The 13,287-nt window shown below is 41.8% G+C and overlaps 1 long non-coding RNA gene across 1 annotated transcript in view; it reads right to left on the reverse strand.

The window, feature by feature from the left end:
* Window positions 1-496: 496 nt before the first annotated feature.
* The window catches only part of LOC144988310 (uncharacterized), a 122,476-nt gene continuing 109,685 nt past the window's right edge, over window positions 497-13,287 (reverse strand). The window contains exon 3 of the long non-coding RNA XR_013652173.1: window positions 497-5,144. This is a non-coding gene — a long non-coding RNA (uncharacterized LOC144988310). The remainder of the gene's footprint in view (window positions 5,145-13,287) is intronic.

Below are 13,287 nucleotides of genomic sequence, written 5' to 3' on the forward strand. Positions count from 1 at the left end.
TATAAACAAAGGGGTTACCCCCCTCACACCTCTGGACCTTTAAACCAAAGCAGGCCTTTGCTTGAGGCTCATCGCCTCCACTTTTGTTAGTGGGGAGTTTCTGGTTTGGCACCATTTCGTAGCATAATGCTGAATGTCGGCTGTGCATGCTTCCTGTCCATTTGTCACAGGAAACTTGATGAGTGTAACTGGTCGTCAGGAAACATGCTCTTTAAACCACTCCATTTACGTGATCAACGACTTTGATGCGTTGAAAAGATTTTGGCTTTGTGCCAACATCACTGTAATCCCAGAATCTGTGTAAACGATTGAAGAGTTAGAGTAACGGGAGGAATGTAAACACTGGAGCTGGTGTTAAAAGTATTGAACAGGGTTAAAAAGAATGATTAACTTAATATTTAGAATGAAAAGGTTTGAGTTCCCAAACTTATGTGTGCCATAAAAGTGTTCCCTCGTCTATCGCCAAAGTTCCGTTCTAAATAAGAGACTGATTCAATTTTGACTTGTTATATCTTTATTGGACTAAAACTTTTTGAGTAAATGAAACCTTGGTGTCAAAACTTACAAGTAAAGAGATGTGATTATGTCATAAATACCTTACATATTGAGAAGATTCTTCAAGTTGCGGTGGCACAGCGGTTAGTGCTCCTGACTCAGAACAAGAAAACCCTGGATCTGAACCCCCGGCTGGGGAACCTGTAACAGCCCCCCTTTCTGTGTGGAGTTTACATGCATTGGAACTCTGCCTCACTCTCACCATCGGTCTGGCAGGCCCGTGACCCAGAGAGGTATGAGGTAATAGTTTCAATTTAGTTAAAGTGTTAAATGACAACTCAAATTTTCTAAGTTCTCATTAACTTATAATTTTTAAGTAAGATAACTTAAAAAATATTACGTAATCAGTTTCCTCATAAATTTTGAGTTGACTGAACTTATTCGGGTTTACAGGAGTTTTAAGGATGTCATGCTACGTTCAAACTGGGCATGTGTTGCAAGTTAAGGAACTTGCCTGTAGCCCATGTTGTTCAAGCTGGAATAGCAGGGAGGGGCTTCTTTTTTTCCCCCTTTTCCACTAGTGCTCCACCACCTACAGCTGGTTTGAAATGTCAAAGCGGTGCAAATCTGGTATAATGTTGCTCTAGGCTTTTACTTTCACAGCTCTATTCCGATAAATTAAAGATTTTCTGTCAAAGAATTCTGTATGGGCACAAACCATTATTATTAATTTCTCCATCATGATCAATTGTCAAACGGTTGGCACTTCTATTAGAATGAAGCCTCACTACCAATTCTGAGTCCACGATTGGTCAAAAGTCACCCCTATGTTTAACTTTCAACGTGGGTTAAACGGCAGCACGGTAGAGCCCGAAAACAGTTGTAAAAACTCGTGTAGCAATGCGTGAACACGATAGTTTTGAACATGGAAGCCCGAAACACGTGTTTATGCGTGTTTACATAGACTTACAGATTCATGTTACAGACGGTGGTGTGAATATCTGACCATGATTGACGATTTATGGAAATTTGGCAAACTGAACCCATTCTGAACAGGAGACACACCGTGGAGGAGACTGATTGACGATGGCCAGCTGCCAACCAGGACACAGAAAACAATGGGCTGTACAAAAACCAAAAACCCACTAACAAAATCCACGGTCTCACAACAAGACCATAAAAGGTGAACCACGTTATTGCTAGTGAAAGCTATATTGCTCCCCTGTTTCCATTTTTGCTTTAGATTATTTTGTCAGAACGTCCTCAGAACTCAAATGTTGGGTTTTCCGAGCTTTTTATATAAAATCGGCTCCATGGAAGCTGTTGAAAACAGAATTCCAACTGTGGGCATAGAAGTCAGATTGCTCTGCAGAGTAGTGTTTAAATGGAGATGATCCCATGTTCACATATGTGAAATAAATGAGCTCTAATCCCTTTCAAAGTGAAGCAGTGGGCTGGGGTCCAAGTGGAGATGAGCGCTCTCACCTCCAGTTCATGGCACTTTGACAGCTCTAGACTGATGAAGCAAAGAAGTTAACAGGCCTGCAGCCTCCTTGACAGCACCTCCCATCCTCTGCATGTCAGTGTCAGGTAACCATTTCCCAAGTGCCACCTCCAATTACTCCTAATCATCATCATTATACATTGTGTGAATGCAAATGTGCGGCATTTCAGGATGTAAAGCTGGAGATGGTTGTTGCATGACTAATGGTTTTCTAAATGAAGGCTGGACTTCAACGAGTGTCTTAAGGAGCAGAAGAGATTTTAATTACTTGTCTGTCTGACCTTCACTCAAGACCCGAACACGAGTCCGTTACCCTGACGGTGCTCTCCCTCCACGTCTGAAGCAGCTTTGGAAATGGCATTCTGTCAGTGGTTCTGTTATATCAATCAGTAAAGTTTGTAGCCAACTCTGCTGATACTTCTGCTGGTCATAGTCGGATCCCTCTTTGGAGCTGTGAAAGGAGCACGTCCCATGAGAACACCAACCCGCCAGAAGCTTTCCTTGGCCTTTGCCTTCCTGTAGGTGTCGTCTGATCTTTACTGGGCTGCAGTCAGCACCGGTGATGGTCTTATTTGGGTCAAGGACCGTCACGTGTCTTGGCGGACAGCCATTTGGGTCCTCCAGCTTAGTGCCAGTTCTTATGGGTACATATACTCTTTCTTCTCCAAAGTCTTCCCTGATGATGTTCTGCTCATTTTAGAAGAGACCGATTCTCAGAGTGAAGGTTCTGAAACACAAACTATTAAGTACCAGGCTGCACAGAGAGAATGACTCACTCATTTTTAACACCCTCTCCTCAGTGCATGCTGGGAAGTTCAGGTTATGTCATGAGGAATGGCTCAATTAAAAAAAATAAACAGCAGAGAAGCTACAATCAAGACCTGTGACAGAAATCCAGAACAGTCCGAAACTCATGCACTGTTCCCTGAAGACCAGCTCCCTGCAGCTGGTTTGTCAAATGTTTCCTGGAGTCCCGATGAGGCCAAAGTATGAACAAAAACACACAATCATTGGACATTTATAAACAAGGTTCCACCAGTTCTGTGACCCTGACAGGGAAAAGTCCGACCCATTTCAGATTAGAGATGTTCATCACTGACATGAACTGCATGCAGACGGCTGCGGATTACGAACAACTCTACCTTTATTTGCTGAGCTAAAATAAGTTTTGCAGCCTGGTGTGAAGGGTGCTGCTGTGAGTTTTGGGGTGATTGGCGTGGAGTAAAAGATTGGCGTTAAGTAAAGTTGAAAGAAAAATGGGGTCAAAAAGTATGCAAACCTCTCAATTATTCCATTTCAGGTTTACTTTTTTACCAGACACCTCAGCTCTAATTATACAACTAATTTGGGTGGTTAGCAGCAGAAATAAACACAGCGACCCAGCAGCATCACCACCCACAGCTGCTCAGGGAGTGAGCTGTTTTACTCAGGAAGTCACCAGCTTGAAGTCTATTTGTCTTTTTGTAATTACCAGTCAATAAAAGAAAACCCTCGGTAATTACCCCTGGTGCTCAGCGAAACCAATCGTTGTGAATTAACATAAACACAGCCCATATTTAAGGTGGGTGACTCAGAAGTCAAACACATCAGGGAAAAAGCCAGCGGTGGGGGCCATCTGTGGCTGCCTCAGAGAGGGACGCCGCGACCCCAGAGCCAAAGTTCAAAGTGAGAGGGAGCCCTGCAGAGGTGGTTTCTGGCTGAGGAAACATCTGCGCTTCGTCGTTAGGGATGGTCTCTATGAAGTGAAACCGCAGGATGGAGCGGCGCTCTGGCTTCGGCGCTGACGGAACTCAAGCTGCACATGGATTTCATTTGGGTGAGCAGGGAGGAGTTCTGGAGGGAAAATCTGACAACTTCACTTTAGAGCAGAGATCCTTTAATTCACAGTCACTCCTTTTGTATCTGTAAGAATGAGGGACAGATGTGTTGATGTCTGATGACATTCAGAAAAAGAGAAAATACTGTGGTTGCGGAAAAGTTTTGTTCCATTTTTCCTTTTTTTGTGTTTGTGAGAAATTATTACACAATGATTCAGTTTTTTTTTAAACATTAATTTGACTGATGCTCCTAATAACACATTCGTCAACATTCAATTTCAGGAATTTCTAGTACAAAAGACTATTTATGGAACCAGCAATTAACCCATACCATGACACTACCACCACTCTTGACTGATGCGGTTTGATTTGGCCAGTTAGACCTCAAATGTAATATCCAGAATGTTTATTTGTCCCAGCAGTATACAGTATTGGTCCACATTATTAAAATAATAGTGTATTTTGAGTTACAAGCACCAATTTTATCCTGGATGTACTTCAGAATACCCACTTTTGGATATTTCAGGATAGTATACATATACAGTACTAGCACTAGTCAATACATATACATATACATACATATACATATACATATACAGTACTAGCACTCTGTCAGTCCCTGTCAAGTTTAAAGAGGGAATTTTGGGCATGAGAAGCCCATATTGTTGGGGCTGGCGCAAACAGACTGAAAACTTGAAACGATTGAGCGCCTGTAATCCATCTTCACAAATGGCCGCCATTTTGGATCTTTCTCAGGGCTAACGTGCTTGACTGAAAGACCGGATCCTAAGATACATCCATGCTAAATTTGATGCTTGTACCACAAAATGCCTGATTTGTCTGAAATATCTACTAGCTTCGCTAAAGGCATCACTTGTTGATACAGACTGCAGTTTGTATGTTTTCAGAATGCATTTAGAATTAAGATGCACATTGAGTTTTCACAAGAGGGGGAGCAAATACTTCCTTTCAGCACTCAAACTCATCACAATTTTTAAAAAGTTAAATGGCTTAAAATCTTTCTTACATGAGAAGCTAATGTTCAAATGTAGTCAGACTTCTATGAATAATTGCGTCCTGAAGGACATCGGCATAAGTTGGGTTGACAGCGCTCATGTAAGCCGACACATTTTCATTTTCTTATTAAAGTAAATTTTTGACACCTCTCACATGCTGGATTGTAATTAGTACTTGCAGACAAACAGCCATTGAGCTCTATGGTTGAAGTGAGACCTTTGCTCGTTTCACTCAGAGCTCCTCTGACTGCAGGAAGCTGCCGATCAAAGAGTAGAGAAGATGCCAAAATACCTCCAACAAATAATGCTGACCTGCAAAAAGATAAAGAAATTAAAAAAAATAGTTTAGGTGATTCAGATATAGACATGTCTATATAAATTCTTCAATGATTTCCGCTTTTATCACTTTAATCCAGAGGTTGCTCGATTAACCGATTGGGCCTCTAGTTTGACAAATATCAGTATTTTACTGTTTTTAGTAACCCTTGTTCTATCCTAGGCACTTTAACGTTGGGAGTTGGGTCATCTAGACCCACTAAACAGTGCTCTGAACCTTTTTTCTTCAATGATTTGTGATCTTCACTGGTGTCCATGGATTACATGAAATCTTTCCACCTTTATCCACCTTTGTCATGGTAGGGAGAACACGTCAATGGAAGGATAGCACAAGGGTTAAGTCAATGTAAGGTCATTTTAAAACCTGGTTGTGTTTGCTCTAATGCAGCATCTCCTTCATTATCCTGTACACGGCGCCATTTGATTGGTTACACTGTTCCCAACGCGGGTAAGAGCCAATCAGAGCATGGAAAAGGAAACGGACAGAAGCAGCTGAACTCAACACGCGTTGAACACAGCCTTGTTCTTATTTAAACATTTTGTTTTTCTGTTTTCCTGACTGTGTTTTTCATTTGAAAAAAATCCTGGCCTTACATTCCCAGATGTGCTTTGGACCACTGAGTACATCCTAACTCAGTCTCAGGTCAAAAAGACCATTCACATTTGGGATTTCCGGGGTTCCAGTTGACATAATTTGTGTTTCCATCTACAGGTTTGCAGGATTTAACCAGTGTGACACGCCAACACAGCACAGTGTCATCCACATAAGCAAGACATTCAATCAGTCACAGGCACATACATCCAAAAGCAGATGTTAACAGGGGTGTGAACAGTTTCATATACAGTCAATGGGTGTGACATGAACACCATGAAACGTGCAGTTTCAGCAACATCCTGGATAGCTTTTTGAAGATTAATGGTAGGAATCACAGGGATGACAAGTCTATAGATGCTGTGAAAGACAGATGCATGCTGGGAAGAGGAGCAGATGTCAAGTTTTTGACATTTTCTGTCAAGTTAAGCTGTTCCTCAAATATCACCCTCAAACATTCAGAGGACTCTAAGCTGATGGTGAAGCTCTGTTGTTCCACGTTTACCTTTAAATGAGGAAAAAGACACAAAGTCCAGCAGTTCAACATTCTTCATTATTTTGTGTTTTTTCTTTGCATGAGGCTGTGTAAAACGAGTTTCTCCTGTTTTCCAGAGTTGTAAACTAAAACTTTAACCATATAATTCCAATAACGTTGCTGCCCCAAGAGAATGGTGACCAATGTTGGTTGGCCTAAAATATTTGTCGTTTTTACAAATTTAGATGATAATAAAGACAGATAAGTCGTTACATAACATCTGTTGGAAATACAGGATTCAAAATCTGTTCAAACTGAAGATGCTGCGCATTTCAGATGATGGTCATAAAAGGAAAAAGGGAAGTGATGTAGAATTCCCATTAAGCAAGTGCTGTGGGCCATTCAGTCTCATAGTAGAGGAAAGTTCTGGAACAGATGGATGTGAGGAATACATGGCCAGGAAAGAGCCTCTGTGTACAGAAAGTATAAATAACAGAACAGAATAATAAAGCTCTCTATGCTGAAGAGGGTCAAGTTTAAGGGCCCTAAAGAACATTTCTGTTGTGTGTTGAAAACACAAGAGCTCAATTAACTTCATCCATCACTGTGGAAAACAAGCAAGATGTTTTTAATGGACAAAAGATGAACGAGTGTCCCTTCTTTTAAAGTCAAGTAGAGTGGAGGCTTGCAGTCCTCCATGCTGTTTTCCATTTAAAGTAAATAAAACGAGACATAATAGCGACGATACGATCTAAACCGCCTCCGTTCTGCATTTCACCCGTCTGCTGTGGGCACGGTGACGGCATACTCACAGTGTAGCACCCAGAAACCCTGAAAGATGAGCCCAAGGTGTGTGAAAATGACTCGGCATTACAAATTCTTTGCCTCAATTGGGTGCCACTCTCAGCGGGAGCTTTCAACCCCCCCGAGAACATCTCAAACTGGAGACAGCCAAAAAACAGGATAGATCAGCGCAAGATTGCGGGGTGAAAATGGCGTGGCAATCTTCCTCGGCGAGGCTTTGGCAGACATTGTGCAGCATCCGTCAATACCTCGCGCTGACACATATGCAGCCCTCCACCTCTACCCCCACACATGTGGAACGCGCCTTGACGGCAGTCTCCTATCTGGGCTTTTATCTCTCTGACACGCCTCTGCCACTGACATTTACATGAAAGCTATAGGCCTGGATGGGAACAATCTGCACCGATAGCAAACGTCTTGTGAAGCTGCCGGAGCAAGAGGAGTTGGAGTGGAGCCTGGTGCATCACACAACTGCTTGTGGATGCAGCTCTGCGAGCCGAGATGCTATCAGAGAGACTCAGCCGAGTACAGCGGGGAACAAGATGCACAACATAAAAATGTTTGTGTACACGAGAGGCGTGGAAGCTGTAGAAGCCAGCTTGTTCCAGCAGCTACATCTCTTGTTCGCTCAAACTTTTATGCGCGATACCTTGTTTGTTAAGTGTGCATTGTTAAACACCCTAAAATTACCACACGTACAGGAGAAATAAGTCAAAGGGAAATGACAACTGTGACTTTCACAGATCCATTAAGATCTAAGAAGCGTCAATTAGAAGTGTCTTAAATACAGCGATTTACATGGTGGCTACAACACTCTGAGGCACTCAGCAGTCATCACAGGAGCCAAATGACAGCCGGCGACAGGAAAGGCAAGCTGCTATTACTCTGAGGAATGAAAGACCGTCTCGAGAAGAAACAGACACAAAATTTCAAAGTATTTGAGTGCGATGTGGATTTTCGCTTCAAAAGTGCCAAGGAACTGAGGTAAAAAGAAAAAAAAAGAAATCAAACAGTGAGTTCATAAGCTTGCTCTGGCTGGTGTTACACAAGACTGGCTGCGGCCGACATCAAGGCACAGCTGAATGAGAGTCAACATGAAAAACTCCACCGCGCACAGAGGACTTAAGAAGCAGGGCTGCCGGGTCATTCAGCGGCTCAGAAACCTTTATGAAGCCATCAGAACAGGGTTAAGAGGCTTGCTCGGGCTAAACAGAGCACTGCTGAGAGGCGGGAAAATCCAGGGGTGACATTTTGAGTTCATCAGACCTTTCTTCACTTTCTTTTGCCGCATTCTGAACCCAGCATTTCTTCCTTCACCCCTAATTATTTTGCATGTCTCATAGACCCACGCAGCTGAATGCAGCAAAACATTAAATAGTGCTTGTTTAAGGACTGGTGGACATGAATGAAACACAGAGCGCTGGCAGGAAATGAGGCGCGTTGCTAATGAGCGTCCTGGTCATTGAGACAGCAACGGGCAATGTGGCAGAAGCCATGCTAATGGGAAATATCTGCATAGAAGGAATTCCTCTCTGACAAATTAGAGTTTTAAAACCAGTGTGTATGTTAACGCTACAGGAAATGTGTGCGCCTTTGCTGCACAAACGCACACAAGCGTCATCTTAAAGTCTCACTCCGATCATCTTTTGAGATAGCGTTGATATTGTATAAAGGGTGAGGTCATAAATGTGATCTAGGATATGGGGGTGAGAATTTATAAGGCTTTTTCATTTATCATCTCCTATTTGTCCTGTAAAGCATGTCTGAAATATAATCGTATCATCAACATACATTTTTGTTTTATATATAAATTGAACAGAATCAATACAAAAAACCAAATGAATACATTTCAGTTTGGCTGATAACTGATCAACTTTCATGAAGCTTTTAGTCAAGCTGTTGTGCAAAAGATAAACTGAAATTATTCTCCTTTTCTCTCTTTTTACACAAATAGCATTGCATCATCTTATTGATAGCATGCTAGTGCTTAACAAAAACTTCTGTTCTCTGTCTGTGGTGTGCAGGTTGAGTGTTATGGTGTTCCTCAGGATTCTGTACCAGAACCTGTTTTTTTTTTTATTTCTGCCCTCGGGACGAATAAAAACTATCCTTTTCCATCCTGCTGATTTAAGTCTTGGGTCACAAATGCAGCACACTGGTTTTCATGTCAGAAATTGGTCCTAATTTTCTAATTGCTAATGTAAAAAAATGCATTGATTGGATTTGGCTTTGGTGGCTTTTCTCCCACTTCATTTACTTTGCTTCCAGTAATTTTTTGTAGTAGTTGTGGACTCAAATGTTCGTCCTTTAATTGGATAACAAACGGGTCCCTTAAAGTTGCTTTCTTTCACCTTCTTGAAATGACTAAATAATCATTTCCCGGAGTGAAGCTGAAAACTAGTTCATGCAATCATAACTTTACAGCTCCGGCACTGCAATGCGGCTTCAGTCCAATGTCCCAATTATACGTAAAAATCCCACAGCTGATTCAAAATGCAGCAGAAAGAGTTCATTTCTCCTTTGCCGACCTCTACAGTGCTGCCTTCGGTAAAGACTCGTTTCAAAGTCTCTCATTATCACAGATATTTCAGAGCTGTGTCTTATCTAGTCTGTTGTTTATCATATTCTGTGATAATCTTTACATTTTGGGGAATTTCAGGCTGAATTGTCAGCAAAAGAACAAAAAATCCCCTTTCAGCTTTTAGAAAACTCAGAGTTGCTACAGATGTAAGAAAGCCATTTGATCAAACTCTTAAAAACTGAAGTTATGAAAATCTGAGTGAAAACAGCAACATGGAAGACAAAGTAAAAACACAGTTCTACTTTTCTATTTAGAAAAGACCTTTAGCACCAAAAGAAAGATCTTTGAACAAATTTCCAGTTTGGACCAAAGACTATAACTTTCTCACAAAATGGACCAAAAGTTGGTGAGTGACAGCAAGTATTCCCATTCCTTTACTTGCAGTTACAATTATGATTATCTACTGCTTTAATTAAACTTCTGCCTATTTAAGAATTTTGTTTTGTGAGATTTTTGTTGGTTTCAAAAGTGGTGCAGAAATTCTAAAATTAAAAGAGAAAAGGGTGAAAATCTAGGGATTTTTCTGATTGTCACCTATTGTTTGTTTAGTTGTGCTGAGCCTGTATGCGGACGCTGCAACCCAAATTTCCCAAGCGGGGATGAACAAAGTACCCTTATCTGATCTGATCTGATCTGATCTGATCTGATCTTTTCTGACGTGCAGACTGAACTACTTCTTTGTTTTGGGACAGGAGCTCCCCCTAGTGGCAAAAGCTAGGAACTCCATTTAAGTGGAGCCGTGGCTTCATGTCATCTTTCATTCCATTTCTCTGATTTGCTCTTTGAAAATAGATCTGGGTCTACTTCTGGCACGCTGACCTTCATCTGGACCCCTTAGCTGTTGGTGATGTCTTAATCCTCACGTGCAGTGGTCCCCACAGGCAAAAAACAAAAAAACACATACTGCCATTTAGATAATTTGCCTTTTGCCTATTTTCTGATTCTAAAGGTTTTTCTATTTTGGAAAACTACCGGATTCTTTTCACATCTTAAATACATCCGCTACTTTCTCAAATCCACTGCTCTGACCGCCAAATTAAAAGCACCAAGCTAACAAAGTTAATAAAAAACATGCGTCTTTGGAACGTTTCTTTGGGGGAAAAACGATCCACTGAGGAGACAGAGGAAGAGTCTTCAGCCTCAAAGAAAAAGAAATCTACTTTACAGACAAAACAGGAGTTTTCCTTGAAATGTGGATTCATTGCGACTGTTGTTCCAAACCCACTTTGCATTTACGGAGCGATTGGCTCTCTAATATGTACTCTGATGATACGTTTGCAAAACAAAGCAAATTTATGTTTCATATAATAATCTTAAAAAAAACAACAACAGTTTTATCACAGCTGCATCATTTTTTTTCCTTTATTTATCCATCACATCTAAAAGTCGGACGCGGCTGAACTTGGGTATGTTAGCCTCCACTTTGACGTTTAAGTAAAAATCTACATTTGAATGGGTCCAACACAAAGTCTAAGTTTAAACAGGCTGCAAATAGTTAACAGAGAATGGAGATTTAAAACGATTTTTGAAAAATTTTAAAAGGCGCGTTTAAGATTTTCCCTACATAAAACTAAATTAGCAGTTGTCTGTTAAGCAGAGAGTAGTATTTTCTAAAGAGAAAAATGATCCAAGATTTATTTAAAATCAAAATAAGACTAATATTTTTGCCCTGAACGATTATCTAAGCCTAAATTGACTTCTCTGTGTTTTACTGGTGTGATAAAAAAAAAAAAGATCCACGTTTTGACTGAATTTGTACAAATCAGAACCAACTTCAACAAACAAACATTTTTTTTTCATTGAATCTTCATCATCTGTAAAACATCTTCAAACATTTTTAAAACATTTTCCATTTGGAGCATTTTACTTTGGAAAAATTACATTTTTTGGAAATCAAACACCAACTTGGGCCTCGTTCAGATGGTCTGTGACCTGAAGCAGGTTGGAGACCACGGCTGAAGTGGACACCCCACTAGGGCAGTAACAAAAGAAAGGTGATTTTGTGGTACTTACTGCAACAAATGATCTAAAAAAATCCAAATGAAAGCCTGCTTCTACTAAATGGCCCACATTGAACATGTGTTTCTGGAGGGCTGGCTGTTTATCTGAGGGGAAAACAAAATGCAGGCGCAGTTTCATGAAAGACTTGGATCCTAAGTGGTGTTTGAGGTAAATATACTCTGCAGCAGCAAAAAGGCAGACAGACAAAAGAGGAGGAGGGTTCGACTGTATTTCTGAAGCAGCGAGAGCACGAGCTATTAGACTGCGACATGTTGCCTTTTTCAGATCCTAATGACAGGCCGAGGAGCAGAATCGCTGCAGAGAGCCTGCAAAATGACAGAGCAGAGGAAAAGGCGGCGCTGAAGGAAATCTGAGGGGCTCGCTCGGAAAAGAGAGCTGAAGCTGCAGAGAGCACGGAGTGCTCCCGTCGCTCTGAGGCTGGGAAACAAAAAGGAAGAAGGGCAAAGAAAGCCAGAGCTGAAGGTTATGGTGAAGTTCAAGCCAATGCTTTGTATCGGTAGAGGATAATGGCTGCGAAGATGGAGAGACTGGCTCCTCTGCTTTTAATAAATCTCTCAGGAAGTAGCAAGGCCAGGCCCGGCTAGTCTGTTCTGACAGCATTCATGCAAATAAAAAGCTATTACATTTCAAGGCCTTGTTTTCCCAAACATCCTCAAATGTCACAGTCAATCCCAGGCCTGAAAGAAATTTCAGAGGCGTCTGAGAGGAGAAGGTCGAAGTCCAGGCCGGTCAGCAGAGGAAAAATGCCTCCACATGCAGCAGGAGACACAAGCAGACACCACCGCGGCTTCATCAGCTTGTATGAATCAATGCTCTGTGTCGCCATAACTAAAGCAGGCAGATTTCCATAGATGACACATTCGATGGGAACGGCGCCATGCGAGCAGAACTGTTTACAGGCGCATCGCAAAGTGGAACAAACTCATTTAAGAGCTGAGTTTTAATGAATAAAGAGAGAACGCCACGTTTCCCAGCACCTGTCAGCAATTTACCGCCAAAGCAACTAGAGGCTTCCTGTCATCTCTTCAATTACTCGTCTGCCAGAAGGGTCTGTGCTTTGTTAAAATATATTCTAATCTTCCTACGATGTGGTTCACTTCCTGTCTAGGTGAAGATTCCCAAGTGAGGATGGCGATGCGGAGCCCTGACCCAGCTCCCATTTCCTCCTGATCTAATTTCTACATGGCTGCACTCGACCACAAAGAGAACAGAGGAAGAAGATAAAGGGGGAGTCATCCTCAGAATGGAAATGGTCACTTCCAAGAGGCGCTGTAAAATGGGCCGCCCCCCAGTGAAGTTTCATTTGGAAATAGGGGGCATCAAAAGAGCCCAGCGTGGCTCCAGCAGAGGATACTAATGATCCCATGACGCCTGCAAAGGGCTGTTGGAGCGATAACCTGGCTCTGGATGACCCGTTCTATGTAGGTCAGCGTGAATAGGTTCTGCCTCAGTACTTTCACCTGAAAATGACAGCCTGTCTTCCTTTTTACCTGCTGCATCTGAAAGTGACGCCTGACGGCTCTGCGGAGACTCGTCTCTGGGGTTTGCAGCAGCAGCTGATGCCGCATCAGAAAAAGCTTTTCATTTGTCCACAAATGAGTGAAGCAGTGCTGAAATCTCCAAGGTAATAGTTCTCGTTTTTGTG

This window comes from Oryzias latipes, chromosome 20 (genome assembly GCF_053564925.1).
Source record: "Oryzias latipes strain Hd-rR chromosome 20, Olatipes_Hd-rR_3.1".
Lineage (NCBI taxonomy): Eukaryota > Metazoa > Chordata > Actinopteri > Beloniformes > Adrianichthyidae > Oryzias > Oryzias latipes.